At 43.2% G+C, this 21221-nt stretch overlaps 1 long non-coding RNA gene across 2 annotated transcripts; it reads left to right on the top strand.

Moving 5' to 3' along the window:
- Positions 1–10003: 10003 nt before the first annotated feature.
- Positions 10004–19492, top strand: LOC116876790. Of its 2 annotated transcripts, none has more exons than XR_004384461.1 (3): positions 10004–10142; positions 11291–11432; positions 19296–19492. It is a non-coding gene; the product is annotated as an uncharacterized LOC116876790 (long non-coding RNA). The 2 variants fall into 2 exon arrangements; XR_004384460.1 differs by having other exon boundaries at positions 10004–10192.
- The last annotated feature ends 1729 nt before the right edge of the window (positions 19493–21221 follow it).

Genomic DNA, 21221 nt, shown 5'->3' with positions numbered 1-21221 from the left:
AGTATGGCCAGCAGCAGGCTCAGCGCTGCAGATGCCACCTCTGCCCATGCCTCACCGCCATGGCAACCCTACACACCCTCCACGCAGCCCTATAGCAAACACCTCTGCTCCTTTCCAACAGGAGGGAGCTATGTGGCTGCGATTCTAGCTGCTACTATTGTCATACCTGGTGTTTGTTTGTTTGTTTTTTGTAGCACGTTGTGGTCTTTCTTGAACGTATGGCAGTCGCTCTGTGTCATTTTTCCCTTTGTTGGCTTTCTTGTCATTTGACCCTTATAGAACTGTTGGCCTTTGTTTAAATCTTGCCTTCCCACCTGGTTTGTTGGTTCTTTGGGAGTAGAGAGCACTGGCTTTTTCACTCTTCTTTTTTTTTTTTTTTAAGATTTTATTTATTTATTTGACAGAGTTACAAGTAGGCAGAGAGGCAGAGAGAGAGGAGGAAGCAGGCTCTCCGCAGAGCAGAGTGTCCGACGCGGGGCTCGATCCCAGGACCCTGGGATCATGACCTGAGCTGAAGGCAGAGGCTTTTAACCCACTGAGCCACCCAGGTGCCCCCTTTTCACTCTTCTGATATATTCTGTTTCCCCACCTGGAATGATTCTGGCTCACACAGGAAACCACCTGGGCCCATACTGGACGATCTTTCAAATGGCATTTTGGTCCCATAAGGCTAGCGAGGACCCTTTTCCGTGTCCCACCTCTGCTCTGGGCATCGCGGTTCCTGAGCGTTAGGGGGATTTGAGGATCACTTAAACACAAAGTGACTGCCAAATGTATAACATGCGGAAGAGCTAAATTGGATAGATTAAAATGAGACAAATGGTGACCAAGAGTAGAGTTTGGGAAGCTGAAGGAGAGGAGTCTACTTGAATCTGTGATAGAAGCCTCACCATGTAATTTTTTGTACCCTCTGCCAGATTTCTCCCTTCAGCGGCTTGAGTTTTCTCATCTTGACTGAATAAACATTTGGCTCAGGATCCACTCTTTCTCTTCCTTGGGGACCAATCTGAGAATAATAATAATAATAATGATGATGATGATGAGAAGCATTTACTTTCAAGGAAGAGCACTAGACCTTTCCGGGTCAGGCAGATACAGTCTGAGAAGTCTGACTCGCACTCTGGAGACTATTCCTTGGTGGAAAGAGACACTCAAGAGCGAATCTCTCTTCCGGGCTGAGTGTCGCGGAGACCCCAGGCCCAAACCTTATCCCCCACAACCTCTGTAGCTCGTTGACAAATGGGGACCGACATCAGGAACATTGCTCTGGGCAGTGTTTGGGTTTCAGGGAACCCTGTCAACACAGAAGCCCCATGGCAACTTCATTACTGAGATGTTGACATTTTCCAGGAATTGCCCAGAAAAGTGCACAAAAAGGGACGCCTGGCTGGCTCAGTTGGTTAAGCGGCTGCCTTCGGCTCAGGTCGTGATCCCAGCATCCTGAGATGGAGTCCCACATCGGGATCTCTGTTCAGCAGGGAGCCTGCTTCTCCCTCTGCCTCTGCCTGCCACTCTGTCTGCCTGTGCTCACTCTCTTTGACAAATAAAAAAATAAAATCTTAAAAAAAAAAAAGTGCACAAAAAGGTGGGGTGAGCTGACCTTTAAAAAATTAGATAAAAGGGGCACCTGGGTGGCTTAGTTAGTTAAGTGTCTGCCTTCAGCTCAGGTCATGATCTCAGGGTCCTGGGATTGAGCCCCATGTTAGGCTCCCAGCTCAGCCCCTTTCCCTACTCGTGCTCTCTGTCTCTCAAAATAAAATCTTTTTAAAAATGAGATAAAAGACAGTGTTTTTAAAATGAAGTACATTGCTGCCTAACTATTAAAGCTATCTAGATTTCCGGTCAGAAGTTGCTCAGTGACCTTCAGAACTATGCTGTGGTCCCTAGGAGACAGCCGTGCTGTATTTGCTGATGTTGGAACACACAGATATCTCTTTGCTACGTGACCAGCATAACTGCTTGGGCTTGTTCCGGAGTCTAACACAGAAAGGAATTCTTTTTTTTTTAGGAAGAAGCTATGTTATTGAATTATTGATTTTACATTTCACTTGCCACTTCCGCATCCCTCCCACTACTTCCTTCAACACAGAAACCTGGGACGAAGCAGCCAATGTTTTTAACAAATCAGATCCACAGCAATTCTAGATGATTTGTAGTTAGTCTGAATTTCTACTAGCTGTTTCTTTTGTGGATTAGTTTGTTTTATCACCTAGGTAGCCAAACAGGCCATATTTATCTCCAGTTAACAAAAATCCTAACAAAGGCACTTGTGATCAATTAGGTGGGGTCCCCAGAGCTCACTGCACTATCACATTGTTGAAAGACAAGTATCTCCTTGTGCACTGGTGTTTTACACCTCAAGGGCTTGAAAAGCTCTGCAGGCATTTTTCTTCGCCTCTTTCCGTTCATTCATTCATGCATGCGTGTGGTGTGTCAGATTTTGCTGCTAAAGTTTTCATGATAAGTATCCCTTAAAGGCTCTTGTTCTTCTGATATGCTCTAGGTTGAAGGTTAGTCATATTCTTTCTAACATTAGTGAATTTGGCATTTTTTTATTCCTCCCCTGGGCTCCAGCCTGCTTTCTTTGAAGGGAAATGGTCAAGGTTTCAGTTGGCTTTTCCACGCCTCCCACTCTCCTTCGTGCATACCACAAGTACTCCAAGGTTATGGCTACCTGGAGGACCCTTTGCTGACAGCAGCACAGACATACGGGTGGGGAAACTCCAAGTCAAAGAAATTGTCACACTTTGCTGCTGAATTAACCAAGAAGGGATGGACAAGAGAGGAGGGGCAGACATGCTTAAGCAGAGAGTCATGAGAAAGCCAAGAGCATCACTGAGGTGAAGGGAAAGGTGAACCATGGGGCATGCTGAGAAAGGAGGAGACCAGCTCCTTTTGGGGACCCACCTGCCCGGTGGCAGTGTGCCAAAGGCACAGCCGCAGTTTCATGCTAGGCCTGCAGGTCTGGCCTACATCTTGGTTTGGCCGTTTGGATCCAGCTTCCTTCTTTGGACATACACAATTTATGTCCACTAAAGAAAAGCTTGCTCCACGTTTTCTCTTCATGCTTTGGAAAGTTACCAAAACCGGAAAAGAAAATCCTATAAATCTCTGCTCATCCAGATCCTTCTTGTTCTGAAAAGAAGCCCAGCATAAGTTCCCCATTAGGGGCACAACCTTCTCTAACTCCTCCAGCCCACACTGAGTTCTCCCCGAGAGCCCTGATGGATTCGTGGCTGAACCACGAAATCCAGCCATTAATCACCCTTCACCACAGAGGGGCTGTGGAGGCAGGAAATCCCAGGACAACCGCGGTGAGCTGGGTCCTGGGCAGGCTCTGCTTCTTCAGCACCTCAAGTTGTGTGCAGTGTCTGTTTTCCCATCGGCATCCCCCCAAACACGGGCTGAATATCTGTAAGTTGACTTCTTGCTCTAAGATTACAAGCTCTCGCATTGCTTTCTCACGATGGGTTTCAAGTCACAAGAGCAGAAATTGAATTTCGTATGGCTTCCTCTTCCTCTTCGCCTAGCACCGGAGAGCAGGGCACACAGTATTTGTCTACTTGGTTCTTTCATGAGTGCTTACTGGGATGCACTAGGGTCAGGCACCGAGCTGCGGGCTAACTGCAGGTGCCGTAGATACGTGGAGCATCTTCAGATCATCGGTCGTTCTCCCAATCAAGCTGGCATCGCAATCTCCTGGAGGCTTGTCAAAACACGGATCGCTGGACTGCCCTTGCAGAGTTTCTGGTTTTACAGGTCGGCTGCCCCAAATTTGAATTTCTAACAAGCTGCGTGCTGATGTCGATGGCTGTCAGAGGAGAGAACCACGTTCTGAGAATAGTTTTGTTCTCACAGAGGTGCTACCCTAGCCAGGGGTCCTTGTCTTAACAGCTGTCATCTGAACTCCTCTTAAGGATCAGTGTCTGCTTGAAAAAAACTGCCTTGATGAACCTGCTTGGGTGCGGTGAGACCCTTTGGATGGCAGCCAGCACCAAGGCATCAGGAAGGGGAAGTCACTCCTCAGGGGATAATGAGTGGAATTCGAGAGGTCTGCTCCCAAAGGCAAGGGGGAGACACGTGGAGAGCTGAGAAGGGAGGCAGGAGAAAAAAGACCAGGGGAGGTGGAGGCCAGCATCTCCCGTGACAGCTTTTGTGTTGTGCTGTAAAATCTGTCTTTAAAAAAAATGATTTTAATTCCAGCATAGTTAACATATGGTGTTGTACAGTCTCATGTGTACTTAAAGTGATTCAACAATTCTATACATTACTCAGTGCTCATCGTGAGAAGAGCACTCCTCCTCCCCTGTATTTCGTCCATGCCCTCCACCCACCTCCCCTCTGGTAACCATCTGTTTGTTCTCTATAGTGAAGAGTCTGTTTTTTAGGTTGTCTCTTTTCCCCCCTTTGTTTTGTTTCTTAAATTCCACATGGGAGTGAAATCATATTTGTCTTTCTCTGACTTATTTCACTTACCATTACGCTCTCTAGATACATCTGTGTTGTGGCAAGTGGCAAGATTTCATACTTTGTTATTTTTGAGTAATATTCCATTGTAGATATAGACTACTTCTTTATCCATTCATCTGTCGATGGACACTTGGGTTGCTTCCATAATTTAGCTATTGTAAATAATGCTGCAATAAACATAGGGGTGCATATATCCTTTTGAATTAATGTTTTTGTATTCTTTCAGTAAATACCCAGTAGTGTGATTACTAGATTGTATGGTTGCCCTATTTTTAATTTTTTGAGGAACTTCCATAGTGTCTTCCAGGGTGGCTGTACTAGTCTGCATTCCCACAAGCAGAGCATTTCTCCACATTCTCGCCAACATTTGTTGTTTCTTGTGTTTATGACTTTAACCGTTCTGACAGGTATGAGATGACATCTCATTGTGGTTTTGATTTGCATTTCTGTGATGGTGAGTGATGTTGAACATCTATTCCTGTGTCTATTTACCATCTGTATGTCTTCTTTGGAGAAATGCTTGTTCATGTCTTCTGCCTGTTTTTAAATTGGATTATTATTATTATTATTATTATTATTATTTTGGTGTTGAGTTGTGTAATTCTTTATATATTTTGGATACTAACCCTTTATCAGATATGTCATTTGCAAAACCTGTCTGTATTCCCTGTCTCTGCCTCCCACCCCTCCGCAGCTCCCCAAATCTTCAACACAAAGAAGCAGGAATTCAGGTGAGGAAAGACCATGAGAAGATTCTGGAAAACACAAGAATCCTGTAGAGGCTCCACAGATTGCAGGACTGGAATTCACAGTGGCACTGGAGCCCATCTTGCCTAGCATTTCAGGGGTGGCAGAGCTTCAAGGGTATCTAGGTTACTCCATGGCTGAAAGCTGAGTTTTCCATGAGTTCTTTCAGACCGAGACAAGCACTGATTCTATTTAATATTTTAATTTTAAACATTAGGCCTTTAAAGAAAGAATAGACCTGAAATTTTCTTAGTATGGCTATAATCACAATGGTATCCTCTCATAGTAGTGCTATGAACTTTTTCAAACTTACAATGTTCTTTGATCTTCACAACCATCTTGTTGGAGAGCAAGGGCTGGTGTTAGTTTGACATTGCTATGGGGAAACAGGCAAAAGAGATGAGCCCTCAAAGCATGGTTTAGAGCGCAGTTCTCCTGACAGCAGATGCAGGGAGAGTCCCCGAGGTGACCCTGGGCAGGGCCTTTGTTCTTTGCCCTTGATTTTCCTCTCAAGTGAGCCAGCTATGGAGTTCCATTCTAATTCTGAGCAAATCAACATTTAGAATAGCATTTTGGAGTATTCCAGGGAAGAGGTTAAATCATTTTGTCCTTAACATCTGATCTCAGGGTCGTGAGATCAGCTCCCCTCTCAGTGGGAGTCTGCTTCAGATTCTCTCTCTCCCCTTCTGTCCTTTCTGCTCATGCTCGTTTGCAGTCTCTCAAATAAATAAATCTTTGTAAATAAATAAATAAATAAATAAATAAATAAATAAATTTGACCTCACCTGACTAGAGATGGTACCTGAAAAAGGTGAGTTAAGTGGGAGGGGGCCTCTGCGTCCTGCCCATCCCAGAATTCTCCTGGGCCAGTGCTGGAAACCCCCTAAAGCTGCTAGGAAACCCATCATTTTGATTTAGAATGAAATTGATTTGTTTGTCGACCACAGAGACAGATGGAGCCTGTGTTGCCAAAAAATGGAGGGATTTGGCTGTGAACATCTTATATTCTAGCTGCAAGATTTACATCAGAGTATAACATGTGGCTGTAAAATGTAGAGAGAGAGTAAAGCGTGATCATACTTTTCCCTACTTCCCTCCTGCAGACACACGGCACGCAGATTTTAAAGGAAAATGCTTAGGCTCTGGATTTGAGACTCAGATGTTAAGAACAAAATGATTTAACAGTTTAACACCACAACCCTCCCTGCCTTGTCCTAGGTTTTGCGGGATCTTGTCCTCTTCCCTGTTAGGGAGTCTCATTAAACAAGTTAAACTTGACCTCATCTGGGGTCCCTGGGTGATGCAGTTACTTAAGTGGCAAATTCTTGGTTTCAGCTTAAGTCGTGATCTCAGGGTTTGTGGTGCAGAAGAGGAGCAGCTTCAGAGGTGGGAGTACTAAGGGAGACCTTTCCTCTCTCCCCTTGGCTCCCTAATGTGACAGATTCATTTCCTTATTATTCATTTCCTGCCCTTAAGTGAGCATCCCTTCTTCCCAGAAAAAAGTGCTTAAGTGGTAGGGACTGGAAGCAACCTGCCCCAGTTAGTAAGCAGGTGACAGAGTCAGGAGTCGAACTCCTGCTACTGCCAAGCCCATATCCTCTGCTAGTCCATCTGCTGGTTCCCCAAAGCCTGCCTGTGAGAAAATAAAAATGAGTGACTTTTTTTTCATAAATATAAAGTCATGTCTTCTTAATTTGAAGAGTAGGTTCTTAGGTTTGTTTTTTTGTTTTTATTTTTTTTGGTGTTAAACTGTCCGTTTTTTCCCCTCAAAATCATGACGGTAGAGAGTAGCACCCTCCTCCTCCTCCTCTCTTCTCCTTCTTTTTCTTTTCCCTTTTTGCTTTGACTTAACCAGGAAGAAAAACCCCTGACCATTCTATTTTGGTTCCATGTTTCCATCATTATTATTATTAGTAGTATTTTCATGTTACATAAATTCCAAAAGTCTGGGACCTCTGCTTTATCTGAAGTAACTCATCAGAGTTTAAGAAAAGCTCGGCTCTAGTGTCAGGGCCACACGTGTGGCCTTGGTGACGCTGGAAATGTGACGCAGGTGTCACTGCCGCTGCTCATGCGCATTTGGTTCCCATTCAAAGACTACTACGCTGAACTTGAACCCAACTACTGAGGGCGTCTCAGTAAGAGGTCGTCCCTTCCCTAGGCTGAAGCTTCCTGCTCCTTTAAGATTTCCACTTTCTTCTCTGGATTCTGCAAGTATCTGGTTTCTTGCATAACTCAAAATGGGCTCATCAAGTCAAGATTCTTCGAAACCACTTTTATTCTGTTTTCTACACACTTATTGATCATGGTGAAGCCTGAGCACGTTTGCTCTGTTTCAAGCATTCTGCTACTTTTTTTTTTTTTTTTTTTTTTTTTACAAGCGATAGGAAATTTTATGGGGCCACAGAAGTGGCCTTACCCTTGAATGAAGTCCTGCCATCGGGGACCCAGGGAGCAAATCTGCGGCTTGATGGGCAACTTCCCCACTCTGGGTTCACGTTCCATGGTGTTAATCAGCCGTGGGACAGAGTTGCCAGTGACTCCGCGACTTCTTTGAATGCTGTCATCTGTGGACTCAGGGCAGCTGCGAGCCGTCCACTTCCTCGGCCTCAGAGCCACGGCTTCAAACACAGCCCTGTCTGCGCCGTCCAGGCTTCAGGCCCCCGGAGGGTCTCTCGGCTCCAAGTCCTTTAATTTCCTTTATGGACATAGTAAATCATTCCACACACCATGGAGCAGGGGAAAATCCTGATTTATTAGACCTACCTGCTTGCTTCTTTCAGAGTAAGATCCCCGCATTGAATGATTTCCTCTCTTCCAGGTTTTGCTTTTCATATTTTTCAAATGCTTCAATACAAGCCGCCTGGAATATCCCCCAGCAGCTCGGCAGGGCAGTGCCAGTCCTTTCGGGCCTCTAGCGATGGCTTCCGAGAGGCCACAAGCTACTGTCACTGGCTCTCTCTCCAGCGTATTGTTGCCTCCTTCTTACCATGGCATCTCCTCCACCCTGCCTTTGTTCCCTGAGAAAGGAACCTTTCACTTCATTCATTCTTTCCTTCCTGCGTTCCTTCATTCCCAGTGCTGTGTGGGGTGCTGCGGACCCAGAAGCAGACAAGTGGGGCCAGGCCCCTGACCCCACAGAGGGTGTGATCTATAGGGCATGAGAAGGGTGGATGGCCTTTATGATGCAGGGGGTGACTCCTGTGGCGGGGGGGGGGCGCGGGGGGGTTGGGCAGGGGACCCTGACCCAGCCTTGGGGAGGGGCAGCTTGGCTTTCCGGAAGGTAGAAGGTTTCTGCAGACCGAAAGCCCCCGGGCCTGGGCACTGGGGAGTGAGCCAGGCACCTAGGCATATGCTGGTTTTGTTGGCCTTCTGGAATTGTCTGGCTTTCCTTAGGGGCCATAACCCTTATTTTTGGCGGCTTTAAACTGTGTCTGTCAGACCGTGATGGGACACTTGGTGGCTGGTGTGACAGAGGAAACACTGTCAGGGCGGGAGCCGGGAGATAATCCCTTAGAACTGTGCACAGGTTGGGCACCGAGGTGACTGAGCTGGTTGGGCTTCTGACTCGTTTTGGATAGGGTCATTATCTTGGGGCGGTGGGATCGAGCCCCATGGAGGGGTTCCATGCTCAGCCCAGAGTCTGTTAGTCCCTCTCCTCCCCCCTCTGTTCTTCACCCCCTCCCATGCACCCTCTCTTTCTCAAATAATTAAGTAAATACACAAAATCTTTAAAATAATCTATATAGGTCCCTGATGTTGATATGGTAAAATAAGCCCAAATGCAAATGACAGCTGGAGGGAGGATGTGTATTTTGGGCCTTGTGCCCTCTAATACCTGTGTGTCTGCGCTGCTCATTTCCTCTTTCTCATAACTAATGAGCCCAGTCTTCATCCAAATGAACTCTCTCTTGTTAGGTGAAGTAAGCATCACCTAACAGAGACTAGATTTTCCCAAAAGCCAGAAAAGTTGAAGAATATAGGATTCCTTGGTCTCCAAACTAAGACCAACGATATCTCTTGCTCTTTGAACTTTCTTTTTCTCTTGAGGGGAACATGACTTTGACATATTTTTGCCATTTAAGTGTGCAAGAAAGATGCCTAGAAGAAACCATTAACCTTAATGAGTTAAAACATCAATTGAGATCAAACTAACTTTGCTTTATATTTGGTTTATTACTTCTTGCATCCTTTCTGACATGAAGGAAATATGTGGATTCCCAGAACAGAGTAAAAGGGGACTCACAGGGAGGGAAGTAGACGAGCACTCCATGGGTACACTATCTAGGTTTTTCTCTCCTTCCATTTGCACTTATTGAAGTGAGACAGTTGTAATGCAGAATGGTATTTAGGATCTTATTTTCATGGCTGTGTGGTTAGAAAGTGACCACAGGTCCTTTAGGAGCTGCTCTGATTGTTAGTATCAATGAAATTAGATTTCTAGATTGTTTTCTTCAGTCTTGGAAAGGGAGAAGAGATTGGGAAACTCTTGCTTCAGTTACATCACAAAAAGCCACTTAAAGCAACTTAAATTGCTTTTCAGTTGTTAAAAATTAGCGATTAAAAATCTAAATAAAAGCAGCTTTAAAAAATACTTCTCTTCCTGACTTCTGGAATAGTTTACTTGAAATTTTTCCTGAGATTGTAAGAATTATTTAAACAAATTGAATGTCAAACTAAAGCCTACCCCCATTGATGATCTTTTGTCCTGTCACCCTGTTTTATTTTCTTTATAATTATTTATCATTACCAGATTACCTTGTTTGTGTGTTAATCAGGGAAAGAAATGGAATCCAGGAAGGAAAATGGAAATGAGAACTTCTTCTGCCTAGAATGTTAGCTTCTTGAGATCAGAGACTTTATCTTGCTCACTGCTGAGTCTGCAGCTTTACCAGAGCGCTTGGCACATAGTAGGGCTTTCATAAGTATGAATGAATGGATGAATAAATATTTCAATCTGCAACAACTTTTCCAGGTAGATGATATGATGATGATGATGATGATTTTGCTATTATACAATAAGATTGCATAAATAATTTGGATACTGAGCCAAAAAAAAAAAAATTAAAGAGGGATAGACCTGAGGCTCCTGAGTGGTTCGGTTGGTTAAGCATCTGCCTTTGGCTCAGGTCATGATCTCCGGGGTCCTGAGATACAGTCCCAGCATTTGGTTCCCTGCTCACCAGGGAGTCTGCTTCTCCCTCCCACCAACCCCCACTCATGTTCTCTGTCTCTCTCTCTCTCAAATAAATAAATAAATAAATAAAATCTTTAAAAATAAAATAAAGTGGAATAGGCCTAGGGATCAGGAACCTAGAGCCCAGTGGCAACATTTATGTGTGAACTTCTGGCTGGAAATACTGGATTGCACTTCAGGTCCATTTGTTGTGTGATAAGGTGACTTTATGTTTTTATGATATACTAATTGTCCCAGAGTTGGTTATTAAATAAAAGGCAATTTTGTGAGATAGCAACATTAGGTCTGAAAATACCCAATGAGTGAATACTTAAAATAGAAATAGGGAGTTTGACATCAAATAGGCAATTAAATTGATAGAAACAGAATTAAGTGACATTTGAAGGCTTTTAATCAGTGGCAACTATTTTTCAAAAACTTTTTCTTTCTCCTTCCTTCTTTTCTTTGTCCTTAAACCCAGGTTACTGTATAGAATAATTTTTTAGCTCAATACTAGGGAAGGGTAAGTTTATTTGTAATATATTTCTAGTGGAACTGAAAGTTATTTTAGCAGTGAGCTCTTATTTGATACTAGGTCATTTTCTTTAGAAAAACTTAAGTTCTTTACCAAAAGAATTTCAGGATTACTCTTCACATTTCGATAAGGACATGGTGAAATTGTACTGTTTAAAAAATAAGAAACAAAAGTCCAGGGGACACTGTCTGAAAGCCAGGTTGACGTTAAAAGGAGTTGTTAGATATTGACTATAGCCTTATAATTCCCAGTCATCACTGCTGGATTTTGTCAGTTGTTTGGCCTGGTTGCTTGCTCTGTAGCAATGAACTTATTTGATCAGTTTATTTTTGCCCTCATTAAGGTAAACTCTAAATTCACAGGTGCTGACTGAGAATCAAACCATAAGATGCAGAGTTGAATCTTAAGAAACTTCAATGGACTTTTATAATTGAGAACTGGATCTTCACATTTCTGAGGAAAATGACAGTTTGTGACAGAGCACCTAACAATGTGGCAAATCAGGTACGGATCTGACTAAACAGAGGCATTTTAAATGGCAGAGGCCATGACACAAAGCAGGTGGAGAGGAGCCGTCTCTCCTGAGAACGTGCCATTACAGCAGCGGCCGGGGTATGTTCATGCCCGACCCGGGTTCCCTGGGCTAACACACCATGCCAGACCCTCGGCAAGTTTAAATGGCATATGTATTTCTTGTTGAGAGTGAAAGCTATCCCAGTAAAACACCACAATCGAGTTGGAAAACAAAGAGTAAGATACACGAGTGTGTAGGAACAGAGAATGGGGCTTCTGTGAGGTAGAGGAGAACCTAGGCAGCACAAGGCCAAGAGCAGAGTCTGGCAGGATCCTAGGAGATCAGCCAGTGGAGACTCAAGGAGGGAACAGAAGGGTTAAATCCACCAAAGCTGTATACATCACAGAGGGGAACCTTGAAAAACAGTTGGCTATGTAGCTTAACTGAGAGAGGTGAACTCGGTAATTTTCCTGAAAAATCCATTTTTGGTTCTGAACTATCACATGCTCTTGCCCTGTGGTCCCTGCTCCAAGCGCAGTGCCTAGGAGCCCTAGTGGTTCAGGTGGTGAAGTGGGATTAAGCTAAAATGGCCAGTCAGTGCTACACGTGCCTCTGGAACTCACCGTCAGTATTAAAAACACACGTTCCTCAGAGCCTACATTCAGTCTCATAATCTCATCTCCATAGAACCCTGGCTCCTTGGCCCCCCTGCTTCCCTTCCTGCACCACTCAGCCTCCCTCAGCGGTTAACCCCACTGTGCATTCAGACAAGCTACAGCAATATTCGCAAGAGCAGTAGTCCTCAAGATAAGGTAAGGGAGCTTTGCTGAGCTGACATGCTGGACACCAGCAAGACCAACCAGCAATGATCTGGCTTGAACATTTGGATTCAAATTCATGTATTCACAAGGTATAGTTTGCCACATGCCACGAACCTATAGGTCACTTGAGGTTGGTTAAAAGTAAAATATTAAATGTGCATCAGTTACAAGTCTGTTGTAATTTACATGGAAGTGCTTTGGACATTGGAATGCCCTTAACCTTTTTCTTGGTCACACACCACTTTGAGAATCTAGTGAAAGCATGTACCCCTTCCCAAGAGAAGTACATAGGGTCTGGTTATACCTATAACATTTTGCATATAAATTCAAGAAGTTCACAGATTATCTGAGGTCGAGGTCATAGAGTCCCTGACCTAGAGGGATTTTGAAGTATAAGATGTTATTAACAGTATTCTTTTTACATTTAAATGAACAGCAGAATGTAGAATTGTACATTTGATATGATCTCAGTGATTCACTACATATAGGAAAGTGTGTGTATATAGAAAAGACCAGCAAGACATGCACTAAAATGTAAATAGTACTTTTATTTGGGTGGTGAATTTGTGATTTTTAAAATTTTTTTCTTTGAATTTGTTATATTTTCCCAATTTAACAATGTTATTTTTACCAGCTTATTTTCACAAAAGCAGCTGTTTATTGTAGCCAATTATGGAAATACTGGGCAGAGCTCTCAAAAACAAATCTAAAAAGGCAGACACTGTGGTGGTCACTTTTCTGGGTGGTTGTTCATTCACAGGATTTACCAGTCTCTGGGATCATGTGATCTGTACCACAGGAATCTTCCTCCTGGTCTTTCAGTTGGTGTGGGGGTGTGGGTCTGACTCAGCTGAATTAGTGTCCTTTCTCAAGATTTTTCTGAACTGTAACTAGCAAGGAGCCAGCCAGTTCTTCTGTGATGACAGAAGCTGTGAGTGAGGGAGGTCTAGAAGCTTTGAAACAGGGAGGGGGACACACTTCTGCTGGTCTGCAAGGAGAAAGAGAGACAGAGAGACACCTCGTAGTTCCTGGTTCTGGTCTCCAGTGAGTCCAGCTCACCTTAGTCCTTCTCGCATTTTGGTTTTTCAATTCTCCCTTTGATTTATACCTTTGTATTCTTCCAACAAATTTGCTTTTTGTCTGAACTAGTTAGAGCTGGACTTCTGGCACCTGAAACCAGCTAGTCCACACAATTAACAAAAGTATATTTATAAGTACTAGAAGAATAACATTTAACCCAAGTTGTGAAATAAAAGAAATCGACAATATTTCTTGACCCAGAAGGTGGCTGGCTCTGGGTGTCTGACACTGTGCAGGACAGAGGGAGTTCAAAAAGCAGAGACAAATGGAGGTTATTGGTACGGATCCCTAGATCCTTCTTTTCATTTAGGAGATGGAACTTGTCTTCTGGGCTCTATGCAGAAATAAACAATAACGGGATTGTTCAAACCCTGGTTATAACCATAAAAATTACAGGTCACTTTTCTCGTTTATGAATGTGATGCTTAGGATAACAAATTTACAAGTGGATGAAAGATAAACATTTTCTAATCCAATGAGCTAGGAAACAATCCCTTCGTTGATTTGGCAACCTGAAGACATCCACGCTCTGCTAAAGAGAAAATCTCAGCAAATGGGTAAGGATACTCCCCCAGAATAATCAGCTTCACAGATGAGTTTGTGCTCTACATAGCCAAGTCCATTTCAACAAATGCTTAACTGTCATGAAAGTTGTTAGAAATACCAGGGCAGGGCTTAATTATTCCAGGAATATTTGACATAGTGAAATTGCAAATGATCTGCTTAATTAAAATACAACTCATCCGACCTACAAGCTCCAACTTCAAATCCAGTTTTACCTGTATCCTGTGGAAAATGACTATTTCTATGGGAAAAAGTGTGTTGTCTACCGAGTTTAGAAATGGCCTGCCCCAGACGGTATGGTAAACAGGCCACGATGGAGCCAGTTCTCCCTTTGGCGGCTGGTTAGAGTGGTAAAGCCAGTGGGGAAAGAATTTTGAGTTCACATCCAAACCCACTTTAAGATAATGAGACCTAAATTTTTTTAAAAAATCAACATAGTATACCCTACGTACTTTAATTCAAGTAAAAGATATGTTCACATTTCTTGGAAGCTTAGAGATCTCATTATCACAATATTTTAGATTGAGACGTTGAGTCGTCTGACCCTACATGCCTGATATCTCTAGATGATTCTAGATTTGGGATTTGATGCGATAGCTATGAAATCAGCACTTTCAGCAGACAGAGCTTACCAAACTAGTTAGAATCTCAAGTGTTTATTTTATGGTGGGGTTTGATATGAATCACTAAACTACTCTTTAGAAACGTACCGATGTTATTCCCATCAGTGGAGTATTTCATCATGCCCTCTGTTCATCCTGTGGGTAAGCACACTTAACTATGTCTATCCCTGAAGTACCAACAGCAATGTCACCTTGCTTCACTTCAAATTTCTTTGATTATTAATGAAAATAAACATTTTCTCTTATTTCTTAGCCTTTTGCAGAGCCAAGTTCTGAGAGATACTATGTTCTTTGCACACATTTACTCCTTTTATTGATTTATAGAAGTTCTTTATATAGTAATTTCAATCTTTTTTTTCTGCCATTTTTGCCACAAATATTTCCCCATTTTATTATTTTATTTTATTTATTTTTTAAGTAGGCTTCATGCCCAACGAGGATCCCAATGTGGGGCTTGAACTCACAATTCTGAGATCAAGACCCGAGCAGGGATCAAGAGTTGGGTGAGAACAAGATTTGGATGCTTAATTGACTTTTATTTTCACAAAAGTAGCTGTTTATTGTGGCCAATTATGGAAATACTGGGCAGAGCTCTCAAAAACAGATCTAAAAAGACAGACACTGTGGTGGTCCCTCTTCTGGGTGGCTGCCTCTCCCTGTTTAATTGTGATACTTCTTTTTTCTTTGAGCCTCAGCGATTCTCCCTTTTTTTCTTTGTGATTTCTCCTATGGTGCTTACCTTTTAAAGTCCTTCCCTATCCCCAAATCAGATACCTCTGATTAATGTTCACTTGCCTGATGTGACATAAATCCTATCAATTCAATATCCCAAATATGGATCATGGAGGCATATTTGGGGTGTTAGTGTGAAATCACTTTAATTTTGAACAGTACGGCTTTCTTTATGCTATTTTTTAAAAAGAGAGAAAAGGACACAATACAAAGGCAAATATCCGTAGTCCCTGAGATCCTAGGTGTTTGTTGGGTGTGAGTCTCTGTGTAGAAGAGGAAACGAGCAGTGACTTGCCTCTGCCCTCTCAGTGCTTCCGGGTTTCAAGTTCGTGTTCTGGCCAGAGTCAGGAAAATAGCTAGAGGCCTGGATTTGCTAACAACAGCCCCAGTGCAAGTTACAACGAAAACACGAATGTCTCCTATCGCACCTGACCATCAAGTGGATTAGGTGCCTGGAAATCCAGGGATGAAATGAAGGGCAGTCTTTTGGGGAAGGGAGATTGTTTGAGGAGGGCCTGGGGGGACTTGAAGAGCCTGATTCCCAGCATCTTTTCCTCCTGTCCTCCCCCTCTCCCTCCTCACTCTTATGCCCTGCCCCCAAAACTTGGACAGTTATTTGCAAGGAATGGGAGAAAGGGGACACACATTTCCTCTCAATCAAGTTTACATTGGTAATCCAACTTCACTGCCATTTTTCTCTTAATTTCCTTGAAGCTAAAATTTGCCCCAAAAGTAATAGGTAGAGCATAGTAAAGATCAGAGCAGGTAAAATATACATCTTATTCTGGTCAAATCTTCCCATGAGAGGCTGGTGTCTGGAATTAGAGCTTCAGAAATGCCCCCAGATGAAAAGCAGCTGTTTTCTATTTTTGTAATCAAACTCTTAGGCTAACAGTTCAAGTGTTACACTGCCCTCGACTCACAAGGGAGCCCTGTAGTTATTATGTGATAAGTACATCAGTGAATGAAGGAACATGAAAATTATTTCTTATACATTGGCCATGGGGGCATAATTTAGGCAAAAGAGCAATAGAAATGGAATCAGAAGGTTCTAGAATCAGTTCAGCTACTGTGTTACCTGAACCTCCTTGAGCCTCAGTTTCCAAGTCTATTATAGCTGTCTATCCACAGAATCGATACAACATATTTGAAAACATTTTAACATGTGACCTGGAACTGAAAAGTAAGGCATAGTATGTTCAACTGAAATAAAATTTTACCTGACTCCTAAACTATCCAATCAAATAAACTACACTTTGTATTTTTACTTTATGAATTCTAAAATATTAATTTAAGACACTTTTGATTTTAGCATATATATTTCAATGCCAAGTTTACACATAAAACCCTCTTTGGGGATAACTAAAGCCTGGACATTGATCAGAGTTTAGCTGGCCAGTACTAAGCAGTATTTATAACTATGGAAACCCTTTACCTTTTAATCACTTCAGTGAAAGGGAGATTCTAGACATACAGGTTAATAATATTCAGTGTGGGAATGCTAATAAATGGTTCCTCCATTTCCTGGGATATATGGTTGGCCAGTTTGCTTGAGGCTGGTGCTCATGAGCCTGAGGTCAGAGATCTCCTTTTAGGGTCGATCAGTTTTGCCATGTTTTCCACCCAAATTGTTTGGAGGCAGTCTAAGACAAGCAGGTTTCTAATCCATCATCTTTGCTAGAAAAATGAACCAGAACCCCCTTTATACTGATGGTGAATCAGTGCTCTGATGTCTGTTTGTGCTCACATGGAAGTCAGAAAACAATTAGTGTAAAAAAAAAAAAAAAAAAAGAAACTGCAGGACCTGGAAAGAAAAGACCTGTGTGTGGGGGGGTGAGAATCAAACCCCAAAACTCTGTATATTTTGGGTAGAGTAAATTAAAGCTGGTTTTCCTAACCTTTTTTTTCATATAATAGTACATCTAGAATATTGTTAGATTTGTATAGTAGCACTCGGGTGTCAATTGGAGGGAATTTGGGACCCAGTCCCAGCTGCCTGTGGCCACATAGAGGGCTAAAGAGATTGATGTAATTAATGCCAGTTAGGAACCCTGTCTCTGAGGACAATGAAATCCAGGAAGGAATGGGCAAGCTCACTGGACCCAGCATACCCACACGTCTCAAACTGAAATCCTCTGCTCATGAGGGCAGCTCTCTCTCCCCATTGCTCATTTACATCTTGCATCTCTATCCACACTGGACATACCTGAGTTAGTGCTGTATTTTCCCTTAGATCCTTTTGGTCCATTCAAATAAACAAATATTCACAGAGTACCTTTGTGGGGAACACTATTTTCCAATTGGTGGAAATCAGTCGTGGAGCCATCTTTAAGTTCTGCCTTCTTCCCTTCTTCTCCAGTCTCTTAGCCAACCCCCATCCATCCCCCCGGCACATAAGGGAATGACTAAAAGAATTTTGCCTTGCTTTCTTTCACCCATTCTACAGTGAGAGGCAGGATTCCTCTCAGATGTGCTCCATTTTCTGCATGCCAGCCATTGGACAAAGCGAACTAAGGGACAGTAGGCAGGGACCCCAGGTGATAAAATTCACAGGGCTCAGGGTCTCAGGAGATAGAGCCTGCAAAGAAGGGCAGTGAATGGAGGAGAGTTCTGGGTATGCAAAGGGAGAGTAATCAGCTCACCTACTAATTGATTTAGGAAAAAAAAAAGTGATTTCCTCGGGTTTCTTTTCTATTCTGGAAAGACTAAAGGGCTCCCCATTGTCCTTAGAATAAAGTAACAATTTCCTCTAAAAATCCTTGGCTGTCAGGCTCAGTTTTATCTCACCTTACAGGATATGCATCCTGGACTTGTCACTTAGTGGGCAATCACAGGTTCATTATTTAGGTTCATGGGGACTTTATTTCTTATTACACAAACAGGGTAGAATACCTTTCCTGTAGATCTGCTGCAAGGTCAGATCTTTGCTGTGCTTTAGATCTGCCCTGCTATTTTTTATACAAGTTCTGCTGTCCCTGGAGGGGAGACAAATTCTACATGAAACCTCCCTGTTCACGTCTTCACTGATCTCTCACCTTCTCCAGAGTTAAGCTCCTATGCCTGCCAATCAATTTTTATACATTAGAAATACTTGAATTGAGAGTTATTGGACTATTTTTCTATTTTGGACTGCCTTGCTGAAGAGTGATATGGGATTCTTAACTTATTCCTACACCCTTGTTTGTTTCACTGTACCCGTCTCTACCTACATCTATGGCGGAGATGGTGGTATTGCCTGAGGGTCATTATGACCGTCAGGTCACCACCCGAGGCTACCCCAGAGGATCAAATCAGAACTTCAGTCATGTTGTGATTATACAACACACCCAGGAAAGATGATCTGATCTGACAAAGACCGGTTTTAAACATACTATTGTAATTTAAAAATAATGGCAACAACACGGGAGCCGGTCACAGAGCTCCGGAAAGATAATACGCTGTGTGCACAGTGGGCACGTTGTGTTTTAAATAGACCCACTGTGACGGCCCTCTGGGCCATACTCCTCTAAAGCACTGAAGGAAAATAGGTAGGTGTGGGAGAGAAATAATGTTTAGAAAGACCTTGGATTTCCTGAGGAAAATGTTAGGGCTTCGGCTCCCCCTAGTGTGCTGAACAACACAGGTACCCCAGTGTGCAAAGGCTGAGTTCAAGCTCAAGAGCCGAGTGCTTTTATCTCCAGCTGCCAGCCTTACCTGAACAACTTGAAATCTCCATGTTGCCTCCATTTGCTCCCTCCTGCAGAACCAACCACAGACAAAATGGGGCAGATGTTCTTTATCCAGTCAGATTTGAGCTCCAGTCTTGATGGAAGCCCTGAATGGATTTGAGGCATCCAAATATATTAAAGAGTATTTAAAAATTACCTTAAAAAGAGTTTTGACTTTCTCAGGAAGTAGGGACATGCATGTAATTAAGGAGCATGAGCAAAACTGAAAGATGATTCCTTGTTCATCATTTCACTAAAAATGTTATTTGCCTCCCCTTCTATTTATCAAAATGTTAATCATCAGCAAATCTGTTTTCCTCAAGCAGGATACATAGACCACTTGGAAGACCAAACATTGAACCCTAGCAGAAGGAAAGCAATTCTGCCAACGGGGGGGAAATGACACATGAAAGCAATGTTTCTCAAAGTGTAATCTCCAGGATGCTAGTTCCACAGCTATTAATGGGCCTTACTTAATAAAGGTTTCATGACAAATAGTTTTGAGAAACGTGGGGTTCGATGAAGATAAACTAACTTCTTTTTTAAAGAAACATTTCCTTATTTCAGAGAGAGAGAGAGAGAGAGATAAAGAGAAAGCATGAGTGGGAGGGGAGGGAGGAGAGAGAGAATCCCAAGCAGACTCTGTGCTGAGCTTAGTTAGTTAGAGTTCAGTCTCACGACCATGAGATCATCACCTGAGCCAAAACCAAGAGTCAGATGCTTAATCGACTGTGCCACCCAGGTTCCCCTAGACAAGCTGACTTTAAAAAACTGCAGTATTTTTCCAGACCCCTAGTGTGCTCTTAAAATACCACTCAATGTGCGACATTTTGAGCTAAAGCATTTTGCAACTTGTTTAACCCAAGGATTTTTTTTTTCATGCCTATCTCACAGACCTGGTTTGTGAATTATCTTTTGGAAATACGCACTGAATTAGAACTTCATTAACTTTCCATCAAAGGTGGAGAGCAAATATGAAAGTATGCCAAAGGAGGAAAGGAGATGGTAAATTTGAAACAAGGAGCAAATAGGGTGACAGTAAAGAAGTTTGTAATCAATGAAAAATTAGTAACCCAAAAGATTTAGAGTCCCCTAATGACAGTCCTGTAAAGGAGTCAGAAGGATGGGCTGCACCATACACATCATCAACCCACGAAATCATTACCAGACTTCTCCCAAAATGTCAGAGCAGTGATGCCATGTTGAGAACAAGATTCCAAAAAGTACAGTAGTCCATCCTATGGGGTTTCCAACATTTGTGAAAACTTTTCTTGTGCACAGCCTGTACTAACTGACATGGCTGTTTGAGGATTTGTCCTCAACAGGGTCTCAGATACGCAGGGCACTTGAAAGAAGTTGGAAGATGCGTGTATTTCGAAGCTGTGAGTGAGAGAGGATTCCTGTAACGCACAGCTGGGCAAACTCCTCCCAAAGAGAGTGTTGGAGAAAACTAGAAATCCGTAAAGTGGTTTTCTTGGATAATGGCACAGGATAAGAATACCCACAGACAAGGGCCTAGACTGTGCCTAGTCCTACCGGCTCCACTCACATTTCTGAAGTGCCGCTCTCCACGGACTCATTCATAGGTTAGGTGGCCCCACATGCAGATGTGAGGGATTGGGGGCGTGGATGGATCTAGACTTATGTGTAACTCTAGGCTGTCTTGCTGAGGACAGAGCATTTTGTGGATAGAACGAACATTCCTCAGCCCCAAAAGGACTGTGGCTCTTAGTCTCTCTTAGCGTATGGGGGTGAAGGGGGGTGGGGACAAAGCTCATCCCAGAAGCAACTCTTGGGTTTCAGTGGCCCTCCTATTTTCCAGCTGGGCTGACTTCAGGCAGGGAGAGGTCAAGGGATTGACTCCAGCGCCCCGTGAAACAGAGCAGCTGGGAGGTGAACTCGGAGACTTGGCTGGTGTGCAGCCTCTGCCTGAGCCAGCCAGCCGCTCTGCTTCCGGGTTCTAGTGTCTTCTCTACCCGCATCCCACAGCCCCATGCTGCATCTGCAGGGGCTGACCTCCCGGCTGTCTCTGCTCACGTCCGGGACAGGAGGTGTGTTACAGGTCAAGTCTGAATGTTCTGGCTGCATGGCGGAAGGCAGATTGCTCTGTGCCTGCTCCAAGCATACACAGTCTGGCGAAGGCCAGATTGAAGATAGCTGAACTCACACGCCAAGATTCCGAAGGAAAAACTTAGCTCACATTTTTCCTTTGCATGGTGATTTTTCTTCCCTTCCTTTTTTTTTTTTTTAAA

Source organism: Lontra canadensis, unplaced genomic scaffold (genome assembly GCF_010015895.1).
Source record: "Lontra canadensis isolate GAN:19392208 unplaced genomic scaffold, GSC_riverotter_1.0 scaffold47, whole genome shotgun sequence".
NCBI lineage: Eukaryota > Metazoa > Chordata > Mammalia > Carnivora > Mustelidae > Lontra > Lontra canadensis.
Note: the sequence above shows the minus strand (reverse complement) of the source record. Positions and strands in the feature narration are given on the sequence as shown.